The 12,054-nt window shown below is 37.9% G+C and overlaps 1 pseudogene; it reads left to right on the plus strand.

The window, feature by feature from the left end:
• Positions 1–2,641: 2,641 nt before the first annotated feature.
• Positions 2,642–9,084, plus strand: LOC121782494 (annotated as a pseudogene).
• Positions 9,085–12,054: the final 2,970 nt, after the last annotated feature.

A 12,054-nucleotide genomic window follows, 5' to 3' on the forward strand; every position in this document is an offset into this window, starting at 1 on the left:
AGCAGCCGGTCCCTGAATTCAACAGCAGATTCATGTCAATATCAACGGGTTATTTCTTTTGTTGTTCTAGACTACAATTAACATTCCATAAGTGTACTATACTTTTTTTTGTTTCTGCTTTGGGGGAGACGCATGAGGGTCATGCGTCTCCCTTTAATGAAACGCATGACGGAGATGCGTCTTTGGGTAAGACGCATGAGTGAGATGCGTCGTTTTTTTTTTTAAAGACGCATAAGCGTCATGCATCGTAGTGAGAGACGCATCCTGCACATGCGTCACCTTTTGTTTTAATTTTATTAGACGAAGCAGGAGCGTCATGCGTCTTAGGGAGAGACGCATGAGGATCACGCGTCTCTAATTTGTGGTTTTTAAGCTTGTATTTTAATTATTTCAGCAACTTGTGGATGGATTATGTAGAGCATGCAGCACTGTTGACCGTAGGCCGGGTGAGAAGCGGCGGAGGAGGCGGATGGAGCCCTGCCGTAAGGCGGCGTGTTGGAATTTCACAACAATTCCAAGTTGAAAAGCAATTACATATAACAAACATAACAATTCCAAGCTGAAAATCAATTACATATGACAAACACAAAACTTGTTATAAAGTACTCCGCCGTTCCTTACTAATTGAGTGTCTTTTTATGTCTTTTTTTATTTTGAAAGGTTCCAAGATAATCGAGTCATTTCTATTTTGACAAAAAGGAAAACCCTCTCCTACTTTATTCAACTACATCTCTCTTACTTTATTCACCATTCATTTAATACATTATTCCTAATAGAGGTGCCGCAAAAAGATATCTCAATTAACAAGAAACGGAATTAGCTTGTAATGATCAAGATTTTAAATTGTTTTATATTTACCACTGGTCGGCAGCTTCTTGGGAGTTTCAACAAACGATATAGTAAGTCAAAATTTGAGTGCAAAAAGTTGGGGAAGAGAAATTCACAATCACAGCACATGGAAAGGGTGAGTCATAAACAAAAGCTTGGATTAAATTAAATACTAGCAATTATTATCTCTTAGAAATTTGTGAGTATGATTTGATGAGGAATCTGACTTTATGAATAACGTTAAAAACGTAGGTTTTAATCTGTCGCTGTTATTATCATTAAACATCATCACTGACTCAGTGCAGTATATTGTTTCCACAAAATTAATGACGTACATAAAAGAAATTCATTCAGATTTTTGAAACATAAATTTGGAATGACCAATTTGAGTGTTGATGCTTAGTTGTAATTGTTTATAAAAAAGATCTAATAACTAAAACATAAAAAGTCTTGCCATAAAACAGCACCAATCTTTTTAGAACAAATATTCATTTTAAGTGTTTCTGAATTATCTTAGTATACTATTTGATTGAAAATTGTTATTACTGCATGTATAGATGTAAAACTATTTTGGAAGTACAATTTTCAGGATAAAAAATAAATTTGATTAAAATCACTAAATATCGTCAGCACTATTTATCCCAAACTTAAATCGACTCAAAACAACAAATCACCAGAGACAAAGGGGCACAAACAAACCAAGACTAACTACGAGTAATTAACAAGCTAATAGGAATACATGTCAAATCACCAGAGAAAGCACAAAACAGACATCAACACAGCAGAAAATTTTAAAGTAAAGAAGAAGAGTTCGACGTAATTCACAATGAAAAGAAAGTCGAGCAATAGTCTATCATTTAATCAATACAAAATTATTGAGAGATCAAATTACTTGTCCTTTGTAATTGGATTTTAATATGTACTCTAATGGGTAATTTGAATAATTTCATTATAATTATTTGGAAGAAATAGTCAAATAGTGCCTACCTCACTTTTAGAAAAGAAATAACGTAATGTGATTAGGAAAGCAAGAAAAGGAAAGAAATTAATTGTATGATAATCGAGACATTCGAAGATAGATTCTTGGATAGCCAGCAATCTCTTATTAATTAGAAGTCAACTATTTAATAGATCGACTCGGATATGTGAAATTAGATTATAAAATTCACAAAAAAATGAAGTTCCTATCACTACTTTTAGGTGGCGTTCGGTTGCCATGACTAATATCATGAGACTATCCATCAGGATTAAGTTGTGGGATTATTTTAGTTGGAGGGGGGAGGCTATGACTAATTATCATGAGACTATCCATCTAGGATTAAGTTGTAGGGTTCAATCTTATGAACCAAACATGATACATATTTAATCATGAGATTTAATCTTGGCAACCGAACACCTCTTATAGTACTACTCGTACAATTTTAGAACACATTATATTCAATACTTTATATTAGTAAGTGTCAACAACCGCGCATGTGTTGGCGAGCATGTTTGTCTTTCTTTGGATGAAAATATATTACTTTTAATTCTCAACTATAGTTAGAGAGCAAATTTTGCATTTTCTTCTTCTTTTTTTTTGTTGTTATTTGCCTTTCACGACAAAAATATTCAATATTTGGTTGGTATTCCGGATTTATCACTACTGTATTTTCTCCGAAAGGCAAGCTACAAGACAAAGAATTACACAAAAATCGTGGACCACGTTTTCTCTTAGCCAGTTTTAAATATCTAATGATAAGACGTTTTCTCATTTCTCAGCAAAGATTCATTTTTTTTGCTATACTATCGACAGAGTTTGCATAGGTTACGGAAACTGCCGAACTCCACAAGCTGAAAATGAAACAACCCAAATAAATTTCGTTTTTTAGCATTAGTATATTCGAAATTTATCTCATCAAAAAGCCAGGCAACACTTGTCGAGCGGTGAGAGGCGTGAGCAATGACGCTCTTCTTATTCACACACATATACATACTCTTCCCTGATTTTTGATTGTCTGATAACGCTTCACAAATAGCAGAATCTTTGCCATTTACAACGACTTAATTCTTGAATCTTGAAATTTATTGCTTTCTTATGTGAAACCAACATTATCTCGGGAGGAGTTGCTACAGCTCCGAAGCCGCTGGGATTTGTCTGGTTAGTCTCTGCATCCCATTATCTCTCTCCCTCTCTCTCTATTAATCTTTTTTGTATTCTTTTTCCTGTTTTTTGATATAGTATAATACTAATATTTAATGCTATACACATATTCATCACTTGTTTATTTCTGATTCCTTTGTCAGCGGCTGCCCTTTCCCTTTTTGAGCATATGCGTTTAAATATGGAAACGGTCATGATCCATGCATTTTTGATGTATATGTACTATTTAATTAATATACTACTATATCTATGCATGTCTCCATTTGAGACTGTTTATTGTCAAGCATTGGATGATTTACACTTCTTTAAGGCTCAAGGTCTTTGTTTATTTACTTTCCACTCTCCTTTGTTCATTTGTGTTTGTTGTGAGCATTAAATCTCTCTCCCTGGCTTTAATTTCATCTGTCAAGAGTAATGATACAGCTGGAAGTTCCTAGTGACTGATGAGGTTCTCACTGAATTCACCTTTTCTTGCCTTGTCTGAGGTTGTAATAGTTGATGTTTAGTGTAAACCTTAGTTGGTGATCAAGTGAAAATTAGCAATTTAAACTTATCATTGTTGATTTTCTATTGCTCAATGATGCTTTTGCTGATGTGCATTAGCTATTTGGTGTGAAATGCAGGTCTGGTGTGAATAGGAAGGGGGAGAAATGGGGAGTCTGTGGAGTGTGTTTTGTGGCGAACACGACTGTGCAGGTGGCGGAGGAGACGGAGACGGAGTATCTTGTAGTGCAGATTTGAGTTTTGTGACACAACCTTCTTCCTGCAGCAATCATGTCTTGATAATCTGTTTTGATGTTTTGCTCCTGGTGATGTTCTGCTTCACTGTATTTTTTAAGAAACCGTTCAAATCTTCGCGTGTGGCTGCATCTTTTCGATCAAATTTGCAGCTAGCATCAGCAATTTATAATGGTTTTCTGGGATTGGCCTATTTGTGTGTTGGAGTCTGGATTTTGGAAGAGAAGTTGCGAAAATCGGATTCTGTTTTGCCCCTGCATTGGTGGATGCTATACTTGTTTCATGGATTAGTATGGCTGCTGGTGGGGTTAGTTGTTAGCCTCAGGGGGCATCGTTTTTCAAGAACTCCGTTGAGGTTGTTATCCGGTCTTGCGTTCCTCTTCGCTGCAATCACATGTGGAATATCGGTTTTCACAGCCATTCTTCATAAAGAGATGTCAGTTGAGATCATTTTAGACATATTATCATTTGTTGGATCAAGTATGTTGATCTTGTGTGTGTACAAAGGTTACCGGTATCAAGAGGATGATGATGGCGAGAATGGTGTTAGTGATCCGTTGCTCGGGGCTGTTGCCAATGGCAGCGGTAAAATTTCATCTCATGAACATGTGACACCGTTTGCAGAAGCTGGTTTTTTGAACAAGCTTACCTTTTGGTGGCTGAATCCATTGATGAAGAGAGGGAAGGAGAAAACTCTTGAGGATGAAGATATGCCCAAGCTTCGTGAGGATGACCGCGCAGAGTCATGCTACTTGCTTTTTTCGGAGATATATAACAAGCAGAAAGAATCTAGTCGTTCCACCCCTCCCTCCATCTTGAAGACTATTCTGATGTGCCACTGGAAAGAGATCCTTGTGTCGGGGTTGTACGCGTGCTTGAAGGTGATCGCACTCTCTCTTGGCCCGGTGCTCCTCAAAGCCTTCATCAATGTTGCAGAAGGCAATGCTAGATCAGAGTACGAGAAATACGTGCTGGTTGCAGCACTTTTCCTAACTAAGACGACTGAATCTTTAGCGGAACAACAGTGGAACTTTAGATCCAGGCTAATCGGTCTTAAGCTGAGATCATTACTTACTGCAGCCGTTTATCAGAAACAGCTGAAGTTATCCAACGCTGCTCGGCTAACGCACTCCAGTGGTGAGATAATGAGCTATGTAACCATTGATGCTTACAGAATCGGAGAGTTCCCCTTCTGGTTCCATCAGATATGGACCACGTGTCTCCAGCTCTGCCTTGCGGTCATCATCCTCTTCGATGCTGTTGGACTAGCAACGTTTGCATCTATTGTTGTTATCCTTCTATCTGTTCTGTGCAACATGCCTCTTGCGAAATTGCAGCATAAGTTCCAGTCGAGGCTCATGGTGGCGCAGGATGGGAGGTTGAAGGCCATGAGCGAGGCTCTTGTGAATATGAAGGTGCTGAAGTTATACGCGTGGGAGACTCATTTCAGGCACGTCGTAGAGAATCTGAGAAAGATCGAAGAAAAATGCCTTTCGGCTGTTCAGCTGAGTAAAGCATACAATTCCTACCTTTTCTGGTCTTCTCCTGTTTTAGTCTCTGCAGCTACCTTTGGTGCATGCTATGTCCTTGGCGTTCCGTTGTCTTCTAGCAATGTCTTCACTTTTGTGGCAACGCTACGCCTCGTTCAGGGTCCCATCAGAACGATTCCTGATGTTCTTGCAGTGTTCATCCAAGCTAATGTCGCATTTGTCAGGATAGTGAAATTTCTCGAAGCACCTGAGCTGGAAGCTTCAAATGTCAGGGCCAAGTCTCGACCAAATGGTGAAGTTTCCAGTGTTTGTTTCAAATCGGCTGATCTGTCGTGGGATGAGGATCCGTCGAAGCCAACACTTCGTAACATCAACTTGGAAGTCAGACAAGGTGAAAAGATTGCTATTTGTGGAGAAGTGGGCTCTGGCAAGTCCACCCTTCTCGCTGCAGTTCTTCGAGAGGTTCCAATAACCCGAGGAACAGTGAGTTACTGAACATGAATGTTTGTTTTCGGCTTGACTAATTCTGTTTTAACACACATTGATCTCATGTTTTCAGGTTCAAGTACAAGGATCCATTGCCTATGTCTCACAATCAGCATGGATACGGACAGGGAGTATCCGAGAGAACATTCTTTTCGGGTCAGCCATGGACAGCAAGAGATATCAAGATACGTTGGAGAGATGTTCGCTCGTGAAGGATCTTGAGCTGCTGCCTTATGGTGATCTCACTGAGATAGGGGAGCGAGGTATTAATCTTAGTGGTGGTCAGAAGCAGAGGATCCAGCTCGCCCGAGCTCTCTACAAGAATGCCGATGTATACCTATTGGACGACCCCTTTAGCGCTGTTGATGCGCACACGGACGCAAGCCTGTTTAATGTGAGTGTATCTACTTATTTTATGAACTTGTAACTTTCGCGACTGTTAAGTAACACGCTCATATCGAATGGACAGGAATACATCGTGGGCGCCCTCTCCGGGAAGACAGTTTTACTCGTGACTCATCAAGTTGATTTTCTTCCAGCATTTGATTCTGTTTTGGTGAGTTTTGGACAAAGATATTCAGTTTGGGCAGAGATTTGACATTCGGTTTTCATGAAGTTTTCACTTTCTTTGACAGTTGATGTCGGATGGTGAGATTTTGTGTGCGGCTCCATATTCTCAATTGCTGGAATCGAGCAAAGAGTTTCAGGAACTTATCCATGCTCACAGAGAAACTGCTGGTTCTGAAGGGCTCTCGGAGATGACTGAGAGCCGAACAAGTGAAGCTTCTTCAAGAGAGATTCGGAGGAGTTATGCCGAGCAGAAGGCGCCAGCGGTTGGGGTTGATCAGTTGATAAAAAAAGAAGAGAGGGAGGTCGGAGATACTGGATTCAAGCCGTATCTCCTGTATCTAAAGCAGAACAAGGGATTCTTGACGTTTGGCGTGGCTGCTCTCTGTCATGTATGGTTTATCGTTGGTCAGATACTGCAAAACTCATGGATGGCAGCAAATGTTGATGATCCGAATTTTGACAGCTTGAGACTGATCCTCGTATACTTGCTGATCGGGTTCGTCTCAACAGTGTTTCTCCTTGGTAGAGATCTAACTACCGTTGTCATGGGCGTACAGTCGTCACGAGCATTGTTTTCACAGCTGCTGATATCTTTGTTCCGTGCACCAATGGCGTTTTGTGACTCTACGCCTTTGGGACGAATACTGAGCCGGGTAAATTTCCAACCTGAATCTCTGATCATTTCACATGATATCATTATAACTAAATTTATGTACATGATTGTGATTGTTTTGGCACAGGTCTCTGCTGACTTGAGTATAGTTGATCTTGATCTCCCCTTAAACTTGATATTCACGGTTGGATCGACTACGAATTGTTACGCTAACCTTGCTGTTTTAGCCATTATAACATGGCAAGTTTTGTTTGTTTCCATACCAATGATCATTCTGGCCATTCGACTACAGGTATCTGTTTCGTTTTATTCTCCATGCATACCGATTTTGTAGGTGTTGTCGATGTTTACACGATTATTCTGAAACAAATTTCTGTATCCACAGAGCTACTACTACTGCTCTGCGAAAGAGCTGATGAGGATCAACGGAACCACAAAATCTCTTGTAGCTAACCATCTTGCTGAATCTGTAGCTGGAGTCACCACAATACGAGCTTTCAACGAGGAAGACCGGTTCTTTGCCAAGAATCTTGAACTGATCGACACAAATGGCAGTCCTTACTTCAGCTACTTTTCAGCGAACGAGTGGCTGATTCAGAGGCTGGAAATCATCAGTGCAACAGTTCTCGCCTTTGCAGGACTTTGCATGGTTTTACTTCCTACCGGAACTTTCAGCTCTGGTGCATGATAGTACTAATAAATACACCGTGGCTTTCATTCATCTCGTGTTTCTCACACGACCTTCATTTGTCGTTGCAGGATTCATTGGAATGGCTCTGTCATATGGTCTCTCACTAAATATGTCCCTCGTGTACTCCATTAACAGCCAGTGTATGTTGTCAAACTACATAATTTCTGTAGAGCGACTCGACCAGTATATGCACATACCTAGTGAGGCACCGGAGGTGGTAGAAGAGAGTCGACCCCCGACCATGTGGCCAAGTGAGGGTAGAGTAGAGATTCATGACCTGAAGGTAACTTTCTTTGCCTTATTTCTCAGCTCTCGGGCTTAATCCCAAACTCATGCATAACAAGTCATTTTGATTTAAACAGATCAGATATAGAGCAAATGCACCACTTGTTTTACGCGGGATCAGCTGCACGTTCGAGGGAGGACATAAGATTGGCATTGTTGGTAGAACTGGCAGTGGGAAAACTACCCTCATCAGTGCCCTCTTCCGTCTGGTGGAGCCCGCAGGAGGGAGGATCGTTGTAGATGGAGTTGATATCTCGAGCATCGGCTTCATGACCTGAGGTCTCACTTTGGGATCATACCTCAAGACCCTACTCTTTTCACCGGCACTGTTAGATACAATTTGGATCCATTAGGCCAGCATAGTGACATGGAAATATGGGAGGTAAATATTCCAAGAAATTAGTCTTTTATAATCTATGAAGATTTGAGTGTAGTGCTATTAATGAGTGGTTTTCTTTGTTGAAACTAAAGGTTTTAGGGAAGTGTCAGCTCAAAGAGGTTGTTCAAGAAAAAGAAGAGGGGTTAAATGCACCTGGTAATTAATTCTTCAATTACATTTCTTGAATATATATATGTGTGGATTGAGTTGTAGTTGACAAAAAAATGTGATCACAGTTGTGGAAGATGGATCGAACTGGAGTATGGGGCAGCGTCAGCTATTCTGTTTGGGGCGCGCGCTGTTGAGACGAAGCAAGGTTCTGGTACTAGACGAAGCAACTGCTTCGATTGACAATGCAACCGACACAATCTTGCAGAAGACTATAAGGACAGAGTTTGCAGATTGCACCGTGATCACCGTGGCTCACAGAATACCCACGGTGATGGACTCAACGATGGTTCTCGCCATCAGCGATGGTGAGTGTCTCGTGTTTAAGACATAGTATGTGACATGATTCTGTAAATGACTGATTTTTTTAAATGATAAAACAGGGAAATTGGTGGAGTATGATGAAGCAATGAAGCTGATGAAGAGAGAAGATTCATTATTTGGTCAGCTAGTGAAGGAGTATTGGTCACATAATAATCAGGCTGTGCAATCACAGTAAATCCAACTGCAGAAGTTGAGATGATTAATTGATCCATGATTATGAATCAGTTCTAGTCCTGACATGCAACCAAGTAGTAGAACATGTACAAGCAAGTTGCACTTGCTCATAACTTCGGAAAGTTTGTAGTAATAAATAGTTATAGTAAGAATAATGTATATGAGACTCTCTTCTACATTATTCTATCTCTTACTTTACTTATTCTTCATTTCTTAAAACTTGTGTCGAGTTAAATGGTGCCAAATTTAAGGAACACAGAGAGTATTATTTTTTCAAAATATGAGCAAATTTCTAATGGGACATAGGGGTATTTAATACTAATAGTGATTAATTGTAAATTTGATCTTAATCTTATTCGGTCCATCAGCAGACACCATGATCTCAGCTCCCATAGTCCCACCACCGGTTGTGGGTGGGTGGTCCTGGCGAAAACAGACCTATCAAGTGCCAAACTGTATAAGCCCTAAGTGATTTTGTAGGCTTCGGCCACGATTTCCCGCTTATGCACCAACACCGGCCAACCTCGTAGAAATAATCACGGTTGATTGAAAAACTATGAGTTTGTAATGTGCCTCGTCTAGCTGAAAAGCCAAGGTATGACTCGAGTGAATCTATCTATACTAATATAAAGTGTCAGTGTGGTGAAATTACTGTTTTGCCCTTTTGGGCGGGAAATATGGAGTTGAATGTGTAGTTATTTTTTTTATTTCTCTTTCTGTTATATTATTATGTCAGCATCTTGGCTTAACTTTTCTGAGCTTAATGTAAAATCGTTCCCAATGCCCTTTGTCCACGAAAAAAAAATTCTTGATATATTAGCATTCATGTTTAAAAGCTTTGATGACTATAAACACAAATATCTATAAAGAAATCGGGAAAAGACACTATCGACGAGTCAGTGACAATCTTTTTTAACTTGTTATAACTTGCTTATTTTGAGCTAAGATGATGATAAGACAACAACGACCTTCACTATATCTGATCTCACGAATTCCATTTCCTAGATAATCATGACACTTATACACAAGTACAACTTCACACACAACGGAAGCACCAAAACAAAGAATCATCAACATCAATTTATTTCTTGGTCAATAATTTAATTAGTGGTCATTAGAATAATTTTCAGTCTCAATGTCTAACAAAACAGTTCAAACCTTTAGATTCATTAATTGAAGAAGCAACTAATTTTTGCCACATATAGTCCACCACGCAATAAAGTGTAGACAAGGCGACAAAACGAATAAAATAATTATAAGTAAGTTAGAATATATATTGGAATGTGGAGGAGAATATTATTTGTAATATTCTCTCTATATTTGCCAAAAATTAATCAATGGTTCTCTCTCAATTCTCATGAACTGATTTTTGAGGAAAAGTGAACTTTTGATACTTCTCATGAACTGATTTTTGAGGGAAAAGTGAACTTTTGAGGGTACATCCAGTGTGATTTAAATAAATTATACAACGAATTCAGTAATTTTATAATTGTGGTATAATAATATAAACGAGATTCACATACTTGCAAATAAAAAGGAGACTAGTAATAACAAATTATATGTAATTCTATATACTACTAGCTACTTTCTACATACGGCCCGCGATAATAGAGTGCTATATTATTTTGGGACATTCTTACATAATTTATTTCTAATTTTAGCAAAAAATAATATACACTCTCATACTTTATTCTTTTTTATCTCTCTTAATTTTCTTCCAGCTTAACCTATTAAACATTTATTTCTTAATCTCCATAACAAAAAATAAAAGTAAAACAATGGTAATGAAATTAGGAATTAAATTAGGCATGCAGCAATAAATATATTCTAGTATTATTTTGAGATTTTCTCTTTCTTTGCTGATTAGCTGGTAATTAATCGGTAAACCGCAGTTTCTAATCCCAATAATGGAATTTAATAGTAAGTGGAAAATATTTGTCAACCTATAACTTAATATTGTGATTGGGTCCAACTAATTGTAGGATTCCACTATCGCTGAGCTGTGTCGGTTTTATTCGCATCTTTTTATTTTTAGAAATTATTCATACATGATGTAACACACATGTGTACGTAGTCTCATTATTTACTAATTATTATGCTATTATGAAATACCAATAATTTGCACTTTTCTTTAAATAAATACAATTGATAATTTCCAACTTTTATTTGTCCTATTTAAAATGCCTCTCGTCAAAGGACAGTGGTAATTGTTTGCTAATGCAATGTTTTATCAGTAGATTAAATTCATTATTTTATTAAATTAATTAGATAGATAGCCTAGGTCTGAAGATGATATAACATCGGTCCATAGATAAATAAAATAGAAATAGACATGTCTACAGCTACATTATACATATATAGTACACGCATGAACAATTCACTGTTATTAATATCTGTATTTAGAATTTAATTATATTCGTGACACATTATATTACGTTCTCAATTATGTCATTTACATGTCAGATTTATTTGGCTGTGTTTGCACGTGTGAAGGCATTCATTCTATCACCTCTACCACGTGCAACTTCAAATCACACGTGCAATTAGCAAACCCCCACCTTAGCTTTTTCTCTCTCTCTTGGGAAAATGTACTCCCTCCGTCTCGGACTACTTGCACTTATTTCCTTTCTGGGCATCCCAAGTTATTTGCACTCTTTCCATTTTTAGTAAAAATTATCACCTACAACCATTATTGTTGACTTTGCTATACACTCATTCCTTAATCTCCGTGCCGAAAAGGAAATGTGCGAGTAGTCCGGGACGGAGGGAGTACTTAAATACGCTTATGTACTACTTGGAATGGAGGGGAAATGGAATGATATTTATACCTCTATTCTATTTTTCTTGCTAGATATTTTTCTTTATTAGGAATCTGAACCACCCTTCCATTTCATGTGGAAATAACCATTCATTATTTCATTCCATTTAGCCTAAGGAATGATGATTCCATTTCATTATCCTTTCTTCTTATTTTATATTTAAATAACATTATATGACATATTATCTTATGTTATATTTAAATTTAAAATTTTTAATAATTGAAAAACACACCCACAACACCACACGTACACATACAACACCACATACACATACACACATGATAAAATAATTAAACTAATACTTAGTTAGACAAATTGAAATACAATAACATATTTTAAATAAATATTT

Source organism: Salvia splendens, chromosome 20 (assembly GCF_004379255.2).
Source record: "Salvia splendens isolate huo1 chromosome 20, SspV2, whole genome shotgun sequence".
Classification (NCBI taxonomy): domain Eukaryota; kingdom Viridiplantae; phylum Streptophyta; class Magnoliopsida; order Lamiales; family Lamiaceae; genus Salvia; species Salvia splendens.